The 21,982-nt window shown below is 38.9% G+C and overlaps 1 protein-coding gene across 2 annotated transcripts in view; it reads left to right on the top strand.

Moving 5' to 3' along the window:
• Positions 1 to 5,747: 5,747 nt before the first annotated feature.
• Positions 5,748 to 21,982, top strand: part of ppm1ba (protein phosphatase, Mg2+/Mn2+ dependent, 1Ba) — a 31,403-nt gene continuing 15,168 nt past the window's right edge. The window contains exon 1 of one of the 2 annotated variants that reach the window (XM_056238408.1): positions 5,748 to 6,160. The gene's annotated coding sequence lies outside the window, so the exon portion shown is untranslated. The remainder of the gene's footprint in view (positions 6,161 to 21,982) is intronic. The other variant, XM_056238407.1, reaches the window with a different exon arrangement.

Here is a 21,982-nt window from a genome sequence, read left to right as displayed (position 1 = left end):
TAAGGGGAACCCATCCATCTTCACGAATCAAAGCTACTGTTTTTCCAACCAGCACTGTCCTTGGCCTTGATTTTACTCTACTGGGCTCTAAAATGACAGCACTGCCAGCTGAGATGTCATGAGTGCTTTTCAGTTTACCCCAAACTAAGTTTTCAGTCATGGGTTCGAGTGACACTGCCTTTTTGATCTTTACTGATCCCACTAAGTCGGGGACAGTGCCATTCTTCCACCTCTCCACATTGGCTAGAAAATCAAGAAACTTGTTTTGCTCATTGATATCACACTCATGTTCAGACGCACTTATTAGTAACTCCGAAGAACTTCTCAGCTGAAGAATCAAATGTTTCAAGAGGTTACTGTCAAGAATTAGATCATCACCCTGGCCTTTGACTACTAAAGTTGGAACAGTGACATGACAGCCGTACACATTCATATCTAGCTCGCACACTACTAGTGGGTTTGTTCTGGTGCCTCCACATCCCACCAAAACAACATCTGTTGGAGCAAGTGAAAGGTCTGACAACACACCAGTACTCAGCAATTGAGGTAAGATCTTGGAGCTCATGGTGCAAGCCATTGACCCAGTGTCAAGCATTGCTTTTGCCTCTACTTTTCCACCAATAATCACTGAAGTGTAGAAGAGATCATCATATGGCTGAAGTTTCTGAGTATTTTGCAAGACAACTGTACATTGAGAACTATACTCTTCACATACACTTTTATATACAGATTCCAGGTCGTAATCCAACAACGATGGGGGGTCATCATTTGGCCTTGCACTCACCCCCTCCACATGCAGGCCTAGTCGTTTCCCGAACGTTGAACAGCATCCGTCTCAGGCATCACATTAGCAGTGCAGGCTTTGACTTTAGGACACTCAGCACGTGCATGTCCTGCTTTGTAACAAAGAAAACACAGATGATTTGCTCTGCAGTGAAAATTGGTGGTGTGGCCAACATCTCCACACACCTCACACGGTAGGGTAGGCCCCCCTCTGTTTCTCTGTGACCTATACGCATGCCGCTCTGTGCCAGCCTGACGATTTGACTGCCCATGCTCCAAGACACGTTCCAACATTGCCAAGATTCGCTCCATGGCTTCAACAGGTTCTTTAGGCTGAGCTTGACATACAACGGAGTCAGGTTTAACAGTTTTGTGAACCTTTGATTCATGAGGCTGGACAGCAACCTCCTGTTTCAAAAGAGTAATGGCAGGGGGCGCTCTAGAAACAGAGCCACATCGTCTCTCTCTGCCATACTCCTCCAAACGTGCGTGTACATCAGCCGCAGTCCATTGCTCCACAGGTCTGCATTTAAATATAAGGGACAGCTCAGGGTCAGGACAATGTCTGATAAACATTACAGTGAGCTCTTGGGATAGATTGTCAATCTTCTTGTCCTGTCTCTTTAGACAGTCCTCAGCCATATCCATGGCCCTATTCAGCCTCAGCCAATAATCAAAGGGATCCTCACCAGCGTGTGGAAGTGTGCCGTAAAAATCAGCTAATGGCATGCTAGAAAAAGCTGTGTCACTGAAATGTTGTTTCAACAAATCAAAAATAGGACTCGGGCCTTTGCTGAAATCAATGGAAGGGTTACTACGCAAGCCCACCCTCACAACTTCACGAGCCCGCCCCAAAAGCCTACTAATGACTTCATCAGCTTGTTCTTCGATTGGCGTCCCTATTTTGCGCAAATATGACAGCACTATTGCTTCCCACTCATGTATAGTGTATGGCTCAGCCCGATCACCCCTGAAACAAACAGGTTCCTTGATTTCAGATTTTAGAACTCTGCTCAAAACAGATGAGTCTGCACTACTTGAACTGCACACTTTAGACTCTAAACAGGAAGCGATGCTCTCCCCAATAGAGCGTCCCATTCGTTCTACCATCCCCACTATTAATTCCATTGACTCATCCCCTCTCTATGGAGGACCAACTCTACCAAATTTAAAAATAAATACAGAAATAAATAAATGCTCAATAAATAAATAAGCATACCGGGCGGCACCGCTCAGCACGACCGTCATCCAGCGCGAAACACACGTATACAGTATGTGTGATATATGGTTTATTTAAACTGAAAAGGTAAAGCACAAATTAAAATGATTGTGACAGATGTGAAGGGGGAGGAGAATTTATACGTGCGTCAGGTTTCTCGACAAGAGAGATTTCCGCATAGGATACACCTGTCCTGTGCATCCTCGGTCATAGCTTCTTTTGGAAGCTTTCTCACTCCTCGTTCCTCGCCTCCTCATGGTGCAATAAGAGAATTGAGATGTCCTTCATGGCTGAATTCGATCAGTTTCCGGGTCACAGGCTGGAGGACGTAGGAGTGAGGAAACGAGGAAGCATCAATTTGCACCCAGAGACGAAAACGGTATATAGTTTTCAAAAACATGCACTTGAAAACAATGTTGCGTATATGCCATGAAAGCAGCGTTTTGGGGGCCTGAAAATGGGTTTCAAAGTGCAAGTTTTTTTTAATTATACCGTTATTATCTCTGTGTAAACTACAAAAACGTGAATTTGTGAATATGCTGACGTCATGGGCACTCGTATTACATGTTTAGTCTAGGCTTGTAGTGTTTCTTTACAAAGTGACGCGGAGGATAGGATACGACTCTGCTTGCATTCATGTGATTTGTCGAGATGAGAGGTGATATAATGGCGCTTTACCACTGCATGGTACAGCTCGGTTTGGTTTGCTTTTCCATTGCAGTTTAGTACCGCTTCAAAGTGGGTGGGATTATAGACTGATCGTTATAGTTGCGCCGCCTCTGCTTCAGTGACATCATCATAAACCCGACACAAACAAACACACAACACAGGAGCAATGGAGCATATCGATGGAATGATGTTCTTGATTCTCGGCATGTGGATGTTTTTTACTGCAAGACGAGGAAGTTTGTTTGTTCGGGTTTGGTGTCTCGTGTTGCAAATCCAATGATGTGACAATAGTGACAATTGTCTCTGACCAATCAGTGATCTGCATTGTTTACTTGTCACATTTTAGTATCGGTACGGCTTGCTAGGAACTTCAACAGAGGTACTATTTAAGTGAGCTGTACTGAGCCGTACCATGCCGTTGGAAAAGCGCCATAGTGCCTGCTGGTATTGTGATGCCATTAGGTGTGTTCGACTTAAAACAGCGCTGCACAGGCCGATTGGTGTATGACATCAAAGTAATGCGAGAGCAATTAGAGAGCAGACGACCCGTATGCTTTCAAATTGCTCTCGCGGTACTTTGATGTCATACACCAATCGGTCTGTGCAGTGCCACTTCAAGTTGAACACACCTACAGTGAAGAACTACAGATTGGAGAAACAGAGCTTTTCGAAACTCCGAATCAATTGAACCAGTTGCTTTGCAAAATGATTCACTGTTTCACTTGATTCATCCGCATCTGTAAACAAAGACTCTGGTTATCCTTCAGCTAAGTTCCATCCTGAATATCGTCTGCTTGCATACTCACCATATCTCTGTCTGGATCTGCAACCTGTAAATAAACACTATTTCACTTACCACCTGTCTGACTCCTGCTCCATCCGTGACAATTATTATTTTTCACCCACTGGACACTGACGCTTTGAGAACATTCCCTGTTAGTTGTTTCCATAAGACTACAGCTACCATTTATCCTGTTCCTGAATAACAAGATTGTACTCAGACAATATTCTCCATGGTGATAAAAACCACTCTGCAGTCTCCATAGAGATGCTTTATCAGCACTTGCTAGGTGCAGGTTTTGTACTTAGCCGACTGTTTACTGTAGCTAAGTTGATGGGATAGGTCTATATCTGACAACGGTGCCTGTCCTTATTCTCCTATATATAAACTTATGGTAGACTAATGAGATCTTTCATGTGATCAGTGTGGAGTTCATCATCTGGCTCTCCAACAATCTAATCAGTCTACTTTGTTCCTGCTATCATATGATCTAATCAGTGATGTCGTCAAAGAGGGAATAAACATGTGCCCTAATGACTGATGAGGTATTACAGAGCACAGATGATGGCAAAGTCGTCACGTAAGTTTAAATTGACAGAATTTACTGAAAACATGTGGTTTAGCTGCTGTAGTAAAAATCCACATACTTTTTCAAATGTTTCAAATACAAATGTTTCAACACTTTTGAAGTGTTGAATTTGATTGTTTATGAACGTAGTTTTACACCAAATACAAATAGCCCGGCTTGCAAAACCCATTTGATAACAGGATGAGATATCAGTTCACAAAGCTATATGATGTAACAAACATCTCCAAGTGTGAAAGATCTGTGGAAGGGAGATAATCTCAGATCTGCTGGTTGATGAATAATTATGTTATGGTGATTTTTTTTATCACCCTTTTTTTGGGGGGGAATGCATAGAGGGACCAGTATTGCAGATTTCCAGGTAACCTTGAGAGTCTGAATGTTACATAGACAACCATTGCATTAGTTTGCCGCAGTGGCTACTTGCTCCAAATGGTTTATGTGCAATTCAAAGAATTCTAAATTCTGAAATTCTCTTTGCACCAACTTGAACAACTTGAATTGGAATTTGTTCATATTTTCCAACTCATCACTACAGTATGATGGATAGCTGTATATTTATTTATTTAATTTGAACCGGAAAAGATTTAGTGTCATCCCAATATTTTTAAAATATTATCTGAAATAATTTAATGTAAATGCAGAATAACCCTTTTCTAAAGTTGTTACAGAGGTATTCAACTATCTTCTGGGTAAAATAACCCCATGGGAACCAGATTCTGTTACCAATACTAATCAATAATTGATGAGGATACCTGTGAAGAAACAGAGAAGGTGCAAGATTATCTGCAGGAGAGGCCGTAGAATCAGTTGATGTAGAAATGTGAAGTCAGCAATCGCCAGTTCAACGGTTGTCTTAAATATAAACTTAGCAACAATAAGTAAAATCTGAGTTATAAAATTAATAAATTAGCATTTGCATTTGTAGAATAAAGTGTAACCAATAACAAAATACTTCTTCAAATGTCCCTTAGTAAAAATCCCTTGAAAACATTTCTCAAAGACTACCAGTACATGATTCAATAAAATAATCGTGTGAAGTTGAAATGTGCTTAATTGTAGTTAATTTGCACTTGTAGGTCATTTTTTAATTATTATTACAAATGTGTAATTATAAATATTAAATAATGCATAACATACACATTTCAATAGAAATTACATTAAAACATATTTAGTTTAGCGTGCTTGTCAATACATTGAGCAGTACACTTTAACCATATTTCAAAGACAATAGAAATAATTATGAAATTATGATTATGATTATTATATAGTTTCACAGAGTATGCTTAAGCCTAGTCCCAGACTGAAATGCATTTTTTAAAGCTTTTTTTTAACTAAAAGCAACTTGCACTGACTTGTCTTAAAATATGTTTTTTTCTAAAGCATGTTTATAAAAGCTACGTAAATGTCCAAAATTGAACTAAGATCTAATCCTGGCTTAATCTAAGCCCTGTCTGTAAAACCAGGCCAGAAAGAAAAAATGATTATTATTTAGTAAGTACGGTTATGCCCATTTAATATTCTAAAGTGTAGGCACCTTCTTTTTCATCAGGGTAAAGGGAACGTTGAGACTTTATTTATATATTATTAACCAAGATACAGAACATAATGCAAGATTCTCGATATCTCATCCAAAAAAAAAGGGTTTTATTCACCCTCTATTCAGCAGCATAATGATGCCAATCATAGAGGCGATGGCCCCTCCCATCACACAGAACCGAAGCGCGCGGCCGTCAATGGCACTGAGTAGTGCACGTCACCTGTCTTTAACATGTAGCTAGAAACGCTAACACGGCTCGAAATTCAACTCAGATGACCAACACTCTGGTCGCATTTGTGTTTTCGTTGAGCCGAAGTGAAACTGCATGTCAAAGATGTTCGTTATAGCTCGTAATCCAAGCCTAGAGCCGTTGAGGGTAGAACTGACCGTGTGAATTTAACCGCATTAGCTAACGTTAGCCAGCTAGCTGGGTTTACCTTTAGCTGCTCTAGTTGAAACGAGCTAATATCACCAACGTTCAAAATATAGATGTTCAGCGAGTCGATTCTCGATCATAAAGGCAAATTTGACGGCCTCCTGGAACGTGGGGTCTTTTGGAGAGGAAACTTCAATCGGAGAAACGTAAGTTACACCACATTTGTCAGACTAACTAGCAAGCTAGCGTTATCTACCGGGATGGACGTGTTTCGTAACTGCTGCACCAAGTCAGTGAGCCCGTAACGTTACTGTCTGCTCCAGGAATTCGACCTGTTAATGGCTGTGTCCCAAAACATAGCGAGTTACCAGTCTAGGCAGCATTTTTGGGTATCGTAGGTTTTCGATTTGAACGTAAAAAAGACGCCTATGATGTCCGAGATGCTGTGTACGTTAGAAGCTCAGTCAGTTTTGACACACAGACCATTAATTCCTGCATCAAACACTCTTTCCAAAGACAACAACAGTGTTGGCATTTAATTAACCTTACTCCTGGTTGTTTTTAACTTTACGAGATGTAAATACAGGCTTTATATGTTATTCCTCCCCCCATCAGTGCACAAAACAAGGCCATGTTAGCTGTTATCAGTGTCAGAAATTAACTTGATGAAGGCCTTATTCTAAACATAGAATTCATGCATAAAAAATGTTAAATTCATTGTTTTTTTTGCCCTCAGATTTTGAGATTCACTGTCGGTCAGATTTATTCTTGAAACCCTGATTAATGTTTTACCCTGAGTGTGATTGAAATTCGCTGATGGAAAGTTCATGGCACAAATAATCAAAAGAAAAATGAGCGTAGCCATTGCACTGCTTGTTCTGTGATACTTTATATCACTTTATTTGGAACTTTATTCCAAATAAAGAACCTTATTCCAAATACATACAGTATACTGCATAATTTAAAGTGATCATGTAGCTAATCTCAAAACTGCTTGATTGTTTATATTGTCGCAAAATGTAAATTATACTATCACCCTGCTATCACATATGCCAATTTCTGTAAAGTTGCTTTGAAATAACGTGTATTGTGAAAATAGAGGTCAACCGATAGTGGATTTTACTGATAACAATAACTAGGTTGGACCGCACTGGCCGATAACCGATTAACTAACTGACCATTTTTAAAATGGATACTGAATGAAAACTAACAGTTTTCCAAGTAAAGTGCTGAACCATGAAAATGTACTGTACTTATTAAACGAAATATATAAATATTAATATATTAATTATACGTTGAGTTCATAGTGCAATAACTAATGTTAACAGATACAACTTTTAAATTTAAAAGTGTATTAGTAACTGTTGAAATTAATGATCTAAAAATGAACAATACTTCTACAGCATTTATTAACCTTAATGTTACAGATGGAAAATGACCAGCTGGATATAAACTAATACAAACAGATGGTAACAATCGTGATATTAAACATTTGGGTCGGACTTTCGTGTATTTTTGTCATTGTTTTTAACCGTTGAGGTACTACTAATGTTAGCGTCCTCTTAGCCTTGAAGGCAAACATACTGCTGTTCTTTCTCTACTAATGCAGCATCTAGTCAACAAATGAATTACTTTATAACGATATGAAAACAATGTAGTGTAGTGTACTGTATACAAAGCCTACCCAGGGCTCCAGACTAACTTTTCCACTGGTTGCACTGGTGCTACCAACTTTCTCAGTTGGTCGCACCAGCATATGATTTGGTCGCACCCGTTTTTATTTTTTTTGCTACATGCCATGGGTTTAATCAATGCATGCTGATGAATAGTGGTTTTAATGGACCAAGGCTAGCAAAGGCTTTCTGGGTTGCAGCAGAAATACCTGTAGGCTAATATATTAATTATCATTGCCAAATTTCAGGATTTTCATGGATTTTGGACAGTAATTTTAATCTGTAATTTTAAGCATTTTACATTTGAATTATATACAATCTATCTATTTACATTTGAATCATATTCTATCTATCTATCTATCTACGGTATCTATCTATCTATCTATCTATCTATCTATCTATCTATCTATCTATCTATCTATCTATCTATCTATCTATCTATCTATCTATCTATCTGTCTATTATCATCTTTCTATCTTTTAAAAATCATTAAACATTCAAATGTATGCATTACATTTTAAAAGATTAGAGTATTATAATAAACTGATACAGATTTTTCGTTATCAAAGTTTATAGTTGTAACAAAAAGCAGAAATCTCACACTCCTTACCTTCTGCATTTTATAATAATTTCCTTTTCCTCTGTCGAGCGATCATGAGAGTAATCGCTCGACAGAGGAAAATATAACCGCTGAAAAGACGTAGGAGGAAGGGGCTCTGTGAGACCATTTTTATCATTTTTATATGCCTTAATTCGTGAATTCGTAATTGGCGCGTTTCACCATCAGTGTGCAATGCGCGTGACGTCTACGTTCGTCAATAAATAAACTGCACGTGTCTTGCAGAAGAACATTGTAGACGGAACTTCTCTCCGTTAATGTCTATGGCGAGTCACGCAGGCACTGGGCTACTCCGCAGCCGAGACGACCCCGGGATAAAATAGTCCGAATATAAACACTTATTATAGGCGTACCGTAGTGATTCAGAATAAGTCAAAAACACGGTTTGGAAAATGGATTCATGATGTAGCCTACTCGTTCATTTTGAACATAAGTTACAGACTGCAGCAGCTGATACAACGGCGTTCTGTTGCTCAAGCGTCCACTCGCACAAATGCGACGACATAACATTTTAATTCGCACATTCTCAAAAAATGGTCGCAGTCTGGAACCCTGAGCCTACCATTTCGTTGTCTGTTTTAAATCTACATCTGAAGTGTCCCACTCCATGCAGCGCAGCCTCAAGTGTCAAAACAAACTCCATGAGGCATCAGTGATGTTTTTTTTTACACATCTAGAGTAGAGCCCGACCGATATGGATTTTTGGGGGCCGATACCGATATTAGGGAGTAAAAAAAAGCCCGATACCGATATATCGGCCGATATTATTTATGTGTATATTATAATACAGTAGCAATATTATTAGTGTAATATAGTACAGTATACCAGTCAAAAGTTTGGACACTTTCCTATTGGTGTGTACAAACTTTTGATGGGTACTTTACACAGTAGCTATAAACAGAATAAATATATTTTATAAACACGTTTTGCAATGATCACTCAAATGTGGTGATCAAACTTGTGTGACACATAGGGATGGGAATCGAGAACCGGTTCTTCTTCAGAACCGGTTCCCAGTGAACCAATTCCTTGGAACCGTTAGTATGCCTGCTTAACGATTCTGCTTATCGGTTCCGCTCGTTGCAAATGTGTCATGACGTCACACACGCGCTGCGTTATTTTGGTTCAGAACGCAGCAAACACGGCATCGAGGCAGAAGCGCTCGTTTGGTTATATTTCACGCGAAAAGACGACAATATATGAGGTGCCGTCTAGGGCTTAAATCAAACTTCATTCACGCACACGGCACATACTCATATGAGACGCGCGCGCGCACACACAAACTCTCCACGCACATACTTATATGAGACGCGCGCGCACACACAAATTCTCCACCGAAGAATCGATGACATGATAATCGTAATGAACCGAACCGTGAGACCAGTGTAGGTTCACACCTACTCTGTGCTGTGTCAGCGAGTTAATAATAATTAACAAACAAATAAGTTATAAGTTCAATAAGTTAATACAAACAAACAAATTTGTACTTATTCCCTCACCCAATGAGAATCGATAAGAGAATCGATAAGGAATCGAATCGATAAGCAATATCGATAATGGAATCGGAATCGTTAAATTCTTATCGATTCCCATCCCTAGTGACACAGATATGTAATGGAGGCAGGGGGAATGATAGAATGAGAATTATACAGCTGAGCTGTAACCAAACTAGTTGGCATTGCATGTTATATTATATTATATTCTAAATACTGTTGCATAATCTTCACTAACGACTTTGTCTTTTAATTTAGTCATAACTTGTATCAATAAATATATAAAAAGTGTCACTGACAAAACCTTATTATCTTCTATTTTTACTCTTAATTCCTCTAATCTCTCTACCAGTGGAGGAAGAACTCAGATCTTTTTACTAAAGTAAAATTAATAATATCATAATGAAAACGTTTTTAATTACATATGTAGCCTACAGTACTTTTATACTATTTTAAATAATTAGTAAGCGAAATGTACTAAACGTGAAACTAGGCTACTCTTAATGCAAAATGGCCCTATATAAAGTGTTATAATTATATATATTTTTGGAATATTGCTTGATGTTGTAACGTAGCGTTATCAGGCAGAATGAGCTTTAACACGGTGTCTACACCGGACGCGGCCGTTACTGCTCGCGTCGCTGCCGTCGCAACAGCTGTTTACCCTAGACAAAGCAGAATCAGTTTACTGTCAGAGATCGCTCGCGCCACGCATTTTAATCAATGTTTCATCAACCAATTGCCTTAATAAATAAGAAGTAGGCCTATAGCAGACAATATAATCAGGACTTCTCAGCTGCGCGCTTGCAATAGTCACAAGCACACACAATACGTGACAGAGGGTTGTAGCAGAGCAATCAATTCTGTGAATTACACTGCGCAAATCACAAGTAGGCTAATACCCACCGGATGAAGAAGGGTTGGCTCTCAGTCTCCACAGGCTACATAAAATATTTTATTTTATTTTATTTTTCGTGTTCGCATTTATGAGGAAAAAACAATGTTACAGACGCGACAGTTCAGCACTACGGACGTGAGCGCTCTGAAAGCGGCACTAAAATATGCTTTGAAACTTTCACATAGACATCAAACAGAAAGCACAAAACCTTTCGTTTCAAAGTGAATTTCGTTTTGTATTAATTGTATCTTAATTGTAATCAATGTTTCATCAACCATTTGCCTGGATCGCCTGCGGGTGAACTGGAGCTCGTCTCATTAACCGAAACTCAGCGTATAGACCTGAGAATTGAAATATATCTATATTGAAATGTCTACTTTTAAACAGAACAATTCAAAACGAAAGACAGACAGACTCATGTAATCGTATGAAATGTGCATTTCTCTCTGGCACGCGTTCACTGAAGATCGCGAGTCAGCATCGTCAACTTCATCTTTGGCTGACACTGACTGAAAACACTTGTTTATTAATAAACAATTAAAATGTCTCCTTGCTATATTTGTTGTATTCATAATCATTACTTTTGCCAGTTCTTGTGACAGCTTTTAGGTGCTTTATTGGCAGCGCACCCTTACATGAATCACTGCACCGCATTTTTTAAAATATTAATTTATCGGCCATTATAAATGCCGATACCGATAGTTAGGAAAATGCCTAAAATCGGCCGATAATATCGGCCCGCAGATATATCGGTCGGGCTCTAATCTAGAGGCCGCTCGCGTACTGTAGTGTATTATGACAGCAGACTAGGAATGCAACAATACAGTTAGCCCACGGTTCAATACATACCTCGGTTTTTTAACCACGGTTTTCGGTTCGGTTCTGATGGCTTGACAAATAAGAGTGTTTTTTTTGTTATTCTATGCTTAGCCAATAGGAACAGTAAGAGGTTAAAGTCCCACTCCGATCATATTTTGAGCTATTTTGAGCTATTTTTAAACATACTCAGAAATACAACTTTGAGCTTATTTTTCTCAAGATATGTCCTCTAACATCAGAAAAATGCCACAAGAACATGTTAACACCTAGAAAAACAAATAAAACTAAAACAAAATAAAAACGATTTATTGCAATGAAAAGTCCACTAGTTCCTAGTGTATAGTATAATATAAAATTAATACTGACATTTCACAGCTGCTGGTAGCCCATGTACAAACTGGGGAACACATAAATTCCTAGATTTTGAAAATAAACATACATGTGAAGTTGGTAAACATAAATTGACCATTTCAAATAAACATACTTGCACTTCAGTAAACATAAATAAACCATCTTAATTAAACTTAACAGTACTCCAGTACAGTGTCCTTCATTCAGAATGTAAAGTGCAATTTCACTTAGGTCAGCTATCTATTCCTGTATTTTGAGGTTTCCGTTTGAGTAGGCTACACATGTAAAACAATGCTTGCACAGTCATTTTTTTGTTTACCGTTTTTTTTCTTCCTCGGTATTATACTCAACGGCAAAACCGGAATGTCCCCACAACACGGATTTGAAAGACGCCGGCGCTTCCTCGTACTGTAGCCTGACTTTACCGCCGCTCGCCATGTGAAAGTGTGGAATGATGGTTAAGCCGCGCCCCTAACTTACTCGCGGCCGTCGCGGGGAGGAGTTTCCTCATCTCAGATCGTAGACTTACAGGCACATACCCCTTTTCCACCAAGGCAGAGCTGGTGCTGGTTCGGAGCCAGAGCCTAGTTTCAATTCGGTTCTTTGTTTTTCCACACGCAAAGCACCAGCTCCGAACCAGGAAAAGTGGTTCTTAAGTAGCACCAAATCATTGCTGGTCTAGAACAGAGCCAAGTAAGAACCGCTTGCGTCAGGGGCTGGGGGCGGGGTTACCGTGACCAACAAGACGAATAGAAACTTCTGACCGCCATTTTTAAATAGCAGCTAGTCGAGCTAATAGCAGCTTGATTATAATATCCGTCTATGTAAGTTACGGCGAGCTGCACAAACGCGTTGGATTCCGATGTATTTTTGCAAACCCATGAGCATCCATAGTAACGCAACGTCCGTTATTGTTGATGGCTTGTTCGAGATGCATCGGAGCGGCGCGGACCGATCGGAGCTGCGGGAGTGTTTGGAGATCATTCGACTCCTTGTGCTTTTGGATCGCTTTCGCAGTGCTTTGATGTCATGCGGGCAATCGATCTGCGAGAAGCCGATGCATCTCGAACAAGCCTGGCGTGTTTATGTTTGGCGCTACCATACTAGCGTTGCTGGGCAACATGAGACGTATGCAGTGACGTAAGATCTGGCTCTGTTGTGGCTCTCTAGCTGGTGGAAAGTCAAACCGGTTCTTAGTAAGCTTGTCAGTTGAACCAACTCCGAACCAGCTCTGGCTCTGGCTCTGAACCAGCACCCGGTTCTTGTTGGTGGAAAAGGGGTAACAGTCAATTCGGAGAGAAATAAAACGCACATAAATTATTTAAACGTAAAACCGAAAAACCGCAATTCACAAGTGCGTATTGAACCGTGGATGTCGTACCGAACGGTTCAATATTATATTGAGAATTGTGGCATCCCTACAGCAGACCCTTCTCAGCCACTCCAGCAACCCGGATTTTTTTGTGTGCCTGCATTCGGTTCCTGCAATCAGTTATCGGTGCCGATTAATTGGCAAAACCAATCAAAAGGCCTAGATACAAATAAAATTGACTTGTTCAGATTATGATTTTGTATTTTTTTTGTGTTCACTTTGCATTTCCCAAGACTTTCATGTTTTAATTGTGGCAACGCAATGATTTCAGGTTAGGGTTGTGCGAATGATTATAATTGATTTTCGATTTTGATTTTGGCTTCCAACGATTATGAAAACAAGATAATCGAGTTAAAACAATTATTGTGCCGCTGCCGCATTCCGTCAAGTGCACCGTCCTTTCCTTCAAAGCGGTGGGCTTTCATTCCTCCCTAAAAGCCCAAACTTAACACCCATATCAGCCAAATAAATGAATGTGGTAAAAACAGTCTACTGATGCTAAACTGCTGGACGTGTTTGATACTAAACAGTGTTATTAAAAGCACATTAAGCGTCAAGAGACACTTAGCGCGTTTCCATTACAGATTTGCGCAAAACTTTTGCGATTTTTTCTAAATGTCGATAAAAAACGATTGCGAAATGACGGCGTTTCCATTTACTGATGTTATGCGACTACAACGTCCTTTTTTCCCTCTCGCGATAAGTCATTTAAACATCAACGGGTAGGTTTATAGCCTATATCCCTAAATCACAGCCACCACCACAATAGACATTATTATTAATAGAAGGAGACGTGGTGTGTTATCCAAGCATTAATGGCAGGGAAAGACCCGTATACTGCGAACGGCATAAGGAGTTTCTGGGTGTTTCTCCCTCATTTCTGCTCCGAGGTCTGATTGTGGCATTTCTTTGAGGTTTAGAATCCAGTATTCCTGTAGCCTATTGTTTCTTTTATGAATTTAATCAAAAACTCTGTCCAAAGTACAAACGGTCAGTGTAGCCTACATTTGTGTCCATTCGTTTTTCCTTATTTAACCCGTATTGCAAAACGTAAAATGAACGGTGGTTGTTTTTTTAAAATGCAAAGTTGAACACCAATTTTTTTTAAATTTGAACTGTACACAAATGCTGCGCAAAAAAAAAGAAGACTAAATTTAAGATGTTTGTTTATGACTTTTTGCCCCTTTATTAAACATTTAAAATATTCACAACTTAATACAAAAAAAAGAAGTAGATTTTAATGGTTTTCTAAGGCCAAATTAGAACCTGAAAATTATATTTTTCCCGCAGTGCTGAATGAGAAGAGCCATATTTAGGCCTATGTCTCTGGAACCACAGCCTACAGAAAGGTGTCTTTAGGTGAGTTATAGGCTAATGACAATAAATGTGTCTGAAAGAATAACGAGGCATTTTAATTTTATTAATAAACTATTGTTTTCTAAATTAGTGTCGGCTAAAAACATATCTCCATCTCCGCTGAGGCGCGCCGCGCGAATGCACCTTTAGAGAGAAATGCACCTTTCATACGGATTACATAATCAGAAGGTATTAGCTTTCGATTCGAATTTGTTCGTTTTAAAGTGGAAATTTCAAGCTTTAGCCTACATAGGCTATACTTTGTTTCAGTTCTCGCTAGGGCTGGGCGATATGGAGCAAAAAATATATCTCGATATATTTTGCTATATCTCGATATTCGATATATATCTCGATATCTTTACAGGAAAATGGATGTGAATACAACTCAAAATATAGGCCTACAATCAATAGAAAATTAATTTTCCATAACAGAATGTAACCAAATGAGAAAAATTAAACACAGGGCCTGAATTTCGTCATCATTATTAATCACGTGATTCATATACAGAAACTGAATAAAGAAATCAAATGGAAAATAACACTGAGTAGTATTTTAGTCCTGAATAAATTAAATACATAGGTTATTAATCCTGATTCCTTTAACTTAAAGCTATCTTTTGTTGTATTGACAACAAAATGAATGACACACATATGGCTGCCGTCACTTTAAGAGCTAGTGCACGGATCCTGTGTTCATTATACTGGCATGCGTTTTATGCTTATTAAAGACAAAACCGACTATGTTTAGAGTATACTCACGACGACCGAAATTGACAATTTTGCGTGTTAAAGCAATATAATCCGCGAAAAATAACTTTTGTTACTGGCCAGCTGTTCTTAAGGCGGATTTTCTATGAATGTGCGCATAGAAAATAATCTCTCAGAGAGCGCGCGAGCACTGATTAGTTTAAAATCGCTTGAATGTTTAAACTGGTAAGACTTAAAAAGACGTGCAAATGGTAAACTTCAGTCACGATGCACTGCTGGCCCGATTGTGCAAATGAATATCCATCATGTCCCGACTCCTAAACGCGAGTGTGTTTTATCGCCGCAGCTCTTGATGCTTGCCTTGCACAACACATTATGAGAGACGAGAAAGAAGCGGCACCGCTGAACACTCACGCTGTTTGTGAAATTGCGTCTGGCAGATAGTTGTTAAAAGAATGATTTGATTTTATAATCTGTGTGGATTACGATTGCGGGAATTTCCCGCATTATAAATGGGAGACCTGCGGGAATGATTAGAATTATGCGCAATACCCGCGCCGAAATTCGAGCCCTGCAATAGTTTAAAACAAGACGTTTGTAGTAGCCTTCTGATTACTGGAGTCCATTAATCGAACTTCCATGCCTCTTATATAGTAATTATATATTGTAGTATGTAGGCTACCAATTTACTAATGCAATTAATGCTCACACTCGGTTTCTCTCGTGCTCTGTCGCTCGCGCGCAGACACACTCGGAGTTCTGTAGCCTCCGGGCTGGTTGCGGATGAGACAATTGTTGAATGAGACAACACGCGAGGTGAGGGGGAACAAAAGCAAGGAGGCGGGGGCGAGCACAGCACAGAGAAGGCAAGTGGCAAAATCAGGATTTAATATAAACAATATATCGATATATACGATATGTCAAAATCCATATCGTGTTTAAAAAATATCTCGATATATTTTAAATATCGAGATATCGCCCACCCCTAGTTCTCGCGCTACAGTTCACGGAGATCATGAAAGCGCGCATGATTGTTTTCTTTTATTTGACAAAAGCACAACGTTTTCTTGTTATTGTAAGTTTACACAAATAAAAGCATAGTTGCGCGAATAATGTATTATTATTTTCTGTATGACCAGAAATTATAGAGTATTTTAAGTTGTTTCCACTGTTGATAGGAAAACGCAAGTGTTCGCGCCCGCGTCTCCCTGCCTGCAGCGCGCGCTCCACACTCTGCACAAACACTTGGATATGCGTCAAAATCTTGTGTTTATTTGTGATAATCTTAGCCCTGTATTATTATTGTCTAACCATTATGAATGACATTTGACTAATTGCTTTGTTCCTTTTTTTGGATAAAAGCATCTTCTAAATATGTAGCCTAATAAATGTTATAATAAGGATGATAATTATTAGCCTATTATTATTTGCGTATACCACGGACCCCAAACACACCGCGTATTCTAAGTCAGGTGACTGTAAATGCGCAAAAACTGTTTCCATTGCAGTTTTGCGAAATATTCCTTTTTCGAATTGCCTGAAAAACCTCCTCATGCGAGCGTAAAAACTTTTTTGCGATAAATGGGAGTTTTTGCGAAATTGACGTGTTTCCATTGAGCGTAATTTCAATTCGCAATTTCAATTTGCGCAATTTGAAGGGTAATGGAAACGCGGCTAGTGTTCCTCTGGCAGCTTTCTTCTTACTGTATGTACATCATCGTGTTTGCATTGGTAAAAGGATTAGAGAGAGCAGAAACTGTGTTGCAATGATAAGATCTTCATTCTCGCGATCAAAACTGTCATCTGCTTGCTCAATGCTCATCACGGCAACATTTTATGTGATGGGAATAGATCTAAATACTTTAAAAACATCTCACGATTCGTTAATCTCGATAGCTGTAATAGTAAAAACGTATAATAGCTGTAGTAAAAGTATTCGAGAGAGTTTCACATGTAATACGTAGCTATTTCATATGCAAGCATGTTAGCCAATCACAGCAGTGGCCGCGGTTACACTGAATCCCACAGCAGACACGCCCCTTCAAACAGAGCATTCAAATCAGAGGCTAAATCAGGCTAGGAAAAATACCTTTTATTTCGAAATTATGACTATTTTTGATCTAAAAAACATATTAACATTATAAGGGCAACCCAGAAAACATTATAAAATAATAAAATAGCCCCATTCTAGGGCACCTTTAAAACACTTTATTTAATTTGTATTTTCATTCTGTTGTATTTATTTGTCTGTCTTTCGTTTCTTTCGTTATCATATTGCTGACTGTCTTCTTTTCTGAAGAAAACTGTTTTCTTGTCGATAATTGTGAAATTTCACTGATATTTAAAATTACTCATATTGTGAAATAAGACATATGATCATATTTCCTACAATAATCATTCAATAATCATGATTTCAATATTAACCAAAAATAATCGTGATTATGATTTTTGCCAATATCGTGATTCGTTCAGCCCTACTTCAGAAGCCCTACTTCACAAACATAGTGCTTGAAAGTAACTCTAGGGCTTGTGCTGCTTGACTGTAGTCAATCTATGTTAAATTAGGTCTTTAGCTTTACTTTCAGAAGTCAAAACATTTTTACTGTTTGCTTTCTTTCAGCCCAAGACTAAGCTAGTTGCGCTTGGGTTGCTTGTCAAGTGCTAAATATGATTTTCCTGGTCTCCTATTGTTTAAAACTTGTTTTAAAGGTTTTTTTTCTCTCTAGACTTTACATAGTAAAGAGCATTCTTATGCATATGGTTTGAATTGTTTCTCTCTATTTCTTCCTATTGTTCATTGATATCACTGAAATAAAGGACATTCTGTTAGATTACCAAAGGTTTGACTGCATTTTAAAAGTGCTGTCAGGTGAATTTCAGTAAGATGCTGCGCTTTGACTTAACCAGAGATTTATTTTTTAACATCAGTGACAGTCTGATGATAAAGTTTTTGCCCTTAAGGAAACTTAACAGAACTTCTGTCAGTAATGGGATCAGAGGACCACTGGACTAGAGTCTGTTGGACTTAAAAATGCGTCACCTTTGCCAATTTTGATGGAATTGGCTGATATAAATGTATCTGGCGGCAACAATATTGCAAGGTAATTATTGTTTAGAATACTGATGTTTCTTTACCATTTTATGTGATTGTCTTCCCAACAGTTATGTCAATATGCAGGCTGCATCTGGAAAAACAAACCTAACATAGTTTGATTTAAGGGATGAATTTCAGAGATGAGGATTTCCCAAATTAGTTGAAAAGTGGGGTTTTCCTCAACCGTGGACACATAATTTATATAGTTTATTTGGCATCCAGAATGTTCAAGATATGTGCGACACCTGGTTGTCAAGCTTCTGGTCAGAGCTGATGGTCAGTCATCAAGAATGCTCAAAGTTTCCTCAAAATAGAAACTTGCAGAATCCATTTCTGGTAGGATTTTTAAATCATTGTCTCACTTAATTTCATCCTTAACTAGGTTTGAGTAAAATATATAGGCTAAGTGAAGTGAATTAGCATTTAATTTCTTGTATGAATTTAGCCAGTAGTATTTTAATGTAAATTGCAAAGTAGAATAAAACTTCCACTAATGAGCACCACTCCATTTTTGTCTAAGTAATTTTTTTTTCATGTTTACCCAAGTATTAAAATGTGTTTTTCACTGGGATTTTGCCTGCTGTGTACTGATGGTGGTTTAATTAAAAGGCTTTTTTAAGATAGGTCTTTTTATTTTATAGGCTACTACCTACGCTGCTTGCCACCTATGTATCAAGCAAAAGTCTTCTTCTGCCCCATTCCCTAATGGCACCTTACACAGACATTGGCATGGGCGCGGATGATGCAAGGACCTAAAATAACTCTGAAAGTTTATGGAGTGCTTGGCCTCTGATAATAGGCATTGTTTGTGAGAGTTTTGTTGGTTGATGGTAGGCTTGCCTTGGTTTGGTTTCTCTACTAATGGGTATGATCATCACTGCTGCTAAAATGTCACTCATTCCTTAAGATTACCTGTTAAAATTGGATAAATTATGTAGCTGAAAATGAACATTCCATAATCTGTTTGATATTTGTCTTCATTTCCGCAGGGACATGAATGGGTAACTAAGGCAACTGGGATATGTTTTCCCCAGTGCTGAAGCCATGCCTCCAGAATGAGATGCATTGCAATGTAGACTAATACTATATCTATATGATTTAGTTCAGAAACTTACTTGTATGTAAATGCCAATATGAACACTTCCAACACACTACCAATGTGCAGTCAAATTGACCGTTCGCAAAGACCCGCCCCCTTTAGTTACTGTTGCTATGTGGCCATGCGGCTCTCACACCACACCATGTTCTCACGCAATGAGTAATACATCGCAGAGCAAAGAGGACACTGACAATGCGCTGACAGACAGGACAGAGCAGGTTACTTTTGATATGAAACAGTCTCAACTTTCAAATTTGATAATTTTTTTAAAAGAAATTTAAACAATAAATACCGTTTTGTGGCTCTTTAATGTGTCGTGACAGATGGCTGTAGAGCCTCAGCTAAAGCTGCTCGTGAACCGATCATCTCTTCCTTCTAGTTAATTTATAGCATCAAATAAACATGAATGAACATCAGAAGGAATGTTGCTTCAACCGTGGAAAGACGTCAATACACACTGTTTTTCAAGTTCAAATCCACCGACGTTGATCTACAAACTCGACTGCTTTGTCGGACAAAAATGGTGGATTTGGCAGATGGTGGATTATGATTGGTCAGATCGCCTGTCAATCAAACTCCATGCGAAGGGTGAATTGACCGTTCGCAAAAGCCACGCCCCCTGGTTATTGTTACTACGCCCGTCAAACAAATGGTCAAACACGACCAGCGCGACAGATTGCCATGACGGGAAGAGGTATACCCGTGTGTGTCAGTGACCTTTTTTGGAGCAATACCTCAGCGATATCCTCCAGATCGAGGCAAAAGGGGTTACAGTATGCAGTGGAGGGATATATTCAAAATATAAAAATACGCAATGGAGACACGACTACTATCTAGGCTAATGCTTACCGGTCTCGAGCGAAATCTGAGAAACCCCATGACCTGTACCTCAAATGCAACCAGCACAGCCTTGAAGAAGATTTTATAAGCTGGTTCAGTGGCTAATTGTTTGGAGTTAGAAATATATAACTCGCGCTGCATATTTAGTCATTTTGCCTCTGATACAGGATTATACATTCGTTTAACAAGCAAGTTGTTAATTTCCACGGCAACCGCTTGCGTGTCATGCTGAATGCGTGTTTAAAAAGTAACTATACATAAGAGATGGAAAGATGCAGATAACCATACATTATTTAAGGTTATTTCTATTCGTTACGATATTGATATATGGACTGATGTTGTCAAGTAAGCTTCATGCTTTCCCCGTTGCGAACGTGCACTCCTCTAAACTGTAACTTAGTCTACGGGTGCTGCACTGCTAGTTGACTGCTGCTCATTTTCCCCTGAGAATATCATGTTAACAACAACCCTTTAGAAAACGTAATTCCTTTGTGGATCCTCTTGATCTGCTTTCTCCATGTTTCTTTGACTAATCTCAGTGTCTCAGTCTCACGCACGCTGCACGCGAGTTAACCATGTTCGACACATTTAACTTGGAGTGGGGCCGTCCACACTGTTTTATCCATTGTAGGCACCGCTCACGTTGTGTTTTCGGCTTTGGAAATGGAAAGAACACAACTCCACCTCCAGATAATCTCTCGGGGTACCTAGTGTCCGATTTACAAACGCCGTGGGCGCACCGCTTCACCATCTTGCTTGGAGTCAATGTTTGACGGACCTGCTCACATAGTAACGGTTGCTATGATGTGTGATTGGACAATGGCCGTTTTGGGGGAGGGGCCGGCGAAAGGTCAATTGAAGATCCTAGAAATTTCTACATTAATGTATTTCCATGGAGTTTTGAACCTTAACCTTAGATATGGCATTTGGGCTCTCCATCATAAGTCTAGAGCTGAGAGCTTGATAGTGTTTCATTTTTGTAGGCATTAGAACAACAGATATGACATCACTAAGTTTTAATTGTAGTTTACCTTGGATCAAATGGGCTGTGTTGATGTACCATTGTTTACTTGATCTACACAGTATCCTTCCTGAAAGCCTTTGCACAGTAGCTAATCAAGTACTGCATGCATTTCATGAGTGGATTAACAAATTGAGTTAGCTTGTTAACCCACTATCTTGAATCCCTCTGAACCTTTAGGAGACCTACTGATGTTTGCAAACTTTGATTAATGATAGGAAGATAATAAGATTACATTAAAAGTCATGTTGCACTCCTTAGATCCATATCTAACATGACCTTGTACCAAAAAGCCACATTGATTTACATTTTGCTGATAGTTTGAAGCATTATAAGTGAACCTTAAAGAACATATTAATATAATAAAAAAAGTTATAATTATTGTTATAGTTATACTTAATGTCCTTGCTGTGAACGGCCCTTTAGCCTGATTGTTTCGGGAAGTCTTTAAAGCCTTAAAACATTTAAAGTTTTGACAATTTTTTACAAATCTGGACCTCAGTCCAAATGTCATTTGTAAAAAAAGAAAGAAAAACAAGGATGATTTCAAAAGCCAAAAATACTGTCGAGTCAAAGGAGCATCATTTTGTCATTGGTTGCAGGCACTTGTCTTAAAATACATCTCTTTATACACATTTGCTTGTCTGTGATTCAGCTGTAGTGATGTAGCTGCTCTTGTATTGAT

The sequence above is a fragment of the Rhinichthys klamathensis genome, unplaced genomic scaffold, assembly GCF_029890125.1.
Source record: "Rhinichthys klamathensis goyatoka isolate OS25496 unplaced genomic scaffold, OSU_Roscu_1.1 h1tg000522l_1, whole genome shotgun sequence".
NCBI lineage: Eukaryota > Metazoa > Chordata > Actinopteri > Cypriniformes > Leuciscidae > Rhinichthys > Rhinichthys klamathensis.
The sequence above is the reverse complement of the archived record's forward strand: the minus strand, read 5'-3'. Positions and strand labels throughout refer to the sequence as shown.